This window comes from Ursus maritimus, unplaced genomic scaffold (assembly GCF_017311325.1).
Source record: "Ursus maritimus isolate PB19 unplaced genomic scaffold, ASM1731132v1 scaffold_7, whole genome shotgun sequence".
Lineage (NCBI taxonomy): Eukaryota > Metazoa > Chordata > Mammalia > Carnivora > Ursidae > Ursus > Ursus maritimus.
In genome coordinates, this window is record NW_024426885.1 from 71,372,788 (window position 1) to 71,375,925 (window position 3,138).

The following is a 3,138-nucleotide window of genomic DNA, read 5'->3' on the forward strand; positions in this document are numbered from 1 at the left end:
TTTCTTCCACCAACTAAGTAAATTCTACTTTTTACACACTATCCTCCATTCAGTTAACATGTTTACATTTAAGAGGAACCTGGTCATGGGTTTTCCACATCAATCCACACTGGTTTTATCACAACATCTGACAATTTACAGACTAAATGGATTAACAAAGAAAAAAACAAAAAACCATATAATCCTAAATTCCAGGAAAATACAAGGAAAAACTGCTATCTGAGTTGTGTAAAGATCATGAAGATTCTCTTTAAAAATCTTTCAATGGAAACTATTTTCAGGGCTAACCAAATAGGTCTTCTGCTAAAAATTCACAGTACTGCTCACACAATTAACGAGATTTTCTTTCAGCAGTGTAATCGCTAGAACCACAATACAGTTCAGTTTCTAGAGTCAGATTACTTGACCTGCTTTCTCTGTTTTACCTTTAAAACACTTTATTTCATGCAGTTACTCCTGTCTCACACTGCAAAAAGAGATGTTCTATATGGGTGAATTATGCTCAGTGCGACATCCTGTAAGTGGCCCCAACTCCACCGCAAAGCCGACAGAGAGCCACACCAGCTGACCCCCATCGTCTCCCGGGAAAGGGGCTCGGGCACCAAGCCACCAAACACACCTTCCTCGGCAAACCTCGGAGGCCCCACACACGACCTCGATCAAACCCCCCCTACTTCCCCAATTCTAGAACTCCAGAGATCGTTTTCCGTAAGCAATCTTACCTTCATGATGATTCCGGGACCGCGATCCCCTCGAAAACACCAGATTCACCTGCACCTGGAGGAGAAACAAAAGACACCCAGTCAACACCACAGGCACCCCTCTGCACTGGCGGAGGCGGAGGAAACCAAGCGAAGCCTGAACCCCGAAGAAAGAGCCTTAGCGGACGTCAGCCCCCGAACCACGAAACGCCGATGAGGGGCTCCCTGTGGCCTCGCCAGCCCCGCAAACCCAGCCACCTACACAGCTCGGCAGCTTCCCGTCCCCATTGTCGGGACCCGACGGAGTTTCCCGTCTCCGACAATGACGCCATTTCTGTCAGAGAAGAAACTCACAACAAGCCCGGGGGCCGGCGCGGGGCCGGCTGTCGTTCCCGAGGGCCTCTGGGCCCGGCCGAGCGGCTCGGCGCCCCAGAGGGTCGCGCAGCCCCGCGTCCGAGCCGGAGCAGGCCCGGGCCCGAGGGGCCCCGGGTGGGGGCGGCGAGAGGCCAAGCGGGCCGGAGGGCCGCGGGCAGGAGCGACCCACCGCACAGCCGCTGCTCACGTCCCGTTCCGAGGCGGAGACCAGACAAGTGCAAGCGGGATCCCCGGCTGCCGGGCCGCGGGGACCGCCAGAGGACCGAGGGGCCGGGAGGCAGCACAGCCCCCCGCGCCGGCCCGGGCCCCCCACCGCGGCCCGGAGCCGCTAAACCGGTGAGTGTGCGGCCGCCAGGCTGGGGGGCGACTCGGACTCGGCAACTGCACGGGGGCGGGGGCTCCCGGGAGGCCGAGGCCCCGAATCCGGGCGCCCGGCGAGACCACCGAGCGATCGTCCCCTGCTCCTCGGCCCGGCCGGGTGACTCCCGAAAGGACCCCCTTACGAGACCGCAAAAGCCTCAGAAAATGCCCCTACCTTCCGCAGAGGCGAGCTCTGACCCTGGCACGTCCAGAGTTCCCTCCCCTACTCCCCCCCAAAACCAGTAGGCCCGGGGGAGAGATGGGGGAAGAAGGGCGGCGGGTCCAGCGGTTGCTGAGGCTGAAGCTCCGGCTCCTCCTCCTCCCGCGGCGGCGACTGGTACCTTTGTTTGGCGGCCGCTCGGGCTCCCTCGCTGGGGGGAGGGGGGGACGACGAAAAATCCCTCCCGGACTGGAGGTCCGGGCCCCGAATCGCGCTGCCCTCCAGAGGACGGCGGCGCCAGACCCTCTGCGGCTCCCTCCGGGCAAAGGTCCAGGCGGTGGCCGTGGCGGCGGCAAGCTTAAGCTCAAGAGTCTCCCTCCGCTCCGGCGCCCGAGCTCCTCACTCCGGACTCGACTGACGGGCAAACATCGCTTCCCCCCCCCACCCCAAGTGCCCCCGCTCCCTTCTTTCTCCCCTCCCCTAGATATTTTCCCCTCCCCTACCTCTTTCCCGGATGGCCTCTTAGACGACCTCGGATTGGTTAGCATCCTTTAGAACCCGCCCATACCCTATTCTTATTGGTCCCCGAGATACAAACAACGACGCCATTTTCCCACCACTTCTATGGAAACAGAAAGTTACGCCTCAAAGCTTCCCGGGAAGTGTAGTCCAACCTCTGGGGCCAATGCGCAAACTCTTCCCCAGGAGAACTGCAAGACCCGCAATGCCCCGCGTCTGCATGAGACAAGAAGTGGGGGGAGGGGGAAGGGGCGGGGCGACAAAGCAGAGGGGAGGCGGCAACGACGCCTGCGCAGTGTGACCGGGATGGCGCATTTTCTTGCACCGAGTAATGCGGTGTCGCTGGCGGCTGAGGAGGGTGGAGAGTTCTGTAGTGAAGTAGGGGGAGGGATCCATGTAGGCGTGAGGCGGAGTCTTGGTCTGAACTGTAAAGTGGGAAGTTGATGCTGGGTACTACTACTCCCGGACCGGCAGCGCGAAGGTTGTGATATCACCGTCGAACCGTGAGCGGCTGTGGTGGCGGCCGGGGGAAACCCGGATGGGAATGAGGGCGGGGGAGGCTGGAAGGCGGGGTCGAGAGGAAAGAAAGAAAGGAGGGTGAGGACCCGGATGCTGAACCGGATTGTGTATGAATTTTCCATGCTTGCTAGAGAAGGGGAGGAGCGGTAGGTGACCCAGTAAGGCGGAAGGGGGCATCTGAGCCGAGAGGAAGCAGGAACCTCACCGACTCTGCGGGCTCTGGGTGCACAGCAGCACCTTGAAGCTCTTTTGCCAAGTCTCTGTTAAAAATCTGCCTTGAAGTTATTTAAATCCACTGCCTGTAGCTCGGGCAAATTTCTTCGGGTCTATCATCTCCCGAAGTTTGAGTGGAAGGATTCATTCTGAGTTTCACAGCTACACTTAATATTTGTATGTCACTATTTAGCAATTTTGAAACCCGATCATTCCCTTTAAAAAAAAAAAACTTGCACGGTATTTTAACTTTTTATATTGCAAGTGTATGCCCTGATTTCATCCTCTAAT

General features: G+C 57.9%; 2 protein-coding genes across 3 annotated transcripts in view; one reads left to right on the forward strand and one right to left on the reverse strand.

Moving 5' to 3' along the window:
* Nucleotides 1–1,837, reverse strand: part of ARID4B (AT-rich interaction domain 4B) — a 149,438-nt gene extending 147,601 nt beyond the window's left edge. Inside the window, exon 1 of one of the 2 annotated variants that reach the window (XM_040624350.1) lies at nucleotides 1,778–1,837. The gene's annotated coding sequence lies outside the window, so the exon portion shown is untranslated. Of the gene's footprint in view, nucleotides 1–1,611; nucleotides 1,668–1,777 lie in introns of those variants that run through there. The other variant, XM_040624349.1, reaches the window with a different exon arrangement.
* Nucleotides 1–3,138, forward strand: part of GGPS1 (geranylgeranyl diphosphate synthase 1) — a 15,068-nt gene that overhangs the window by 116 nt on the left and 11,814 nt on the right. The gene's annotated exons all lie outside the window — the stretch shown is intronic.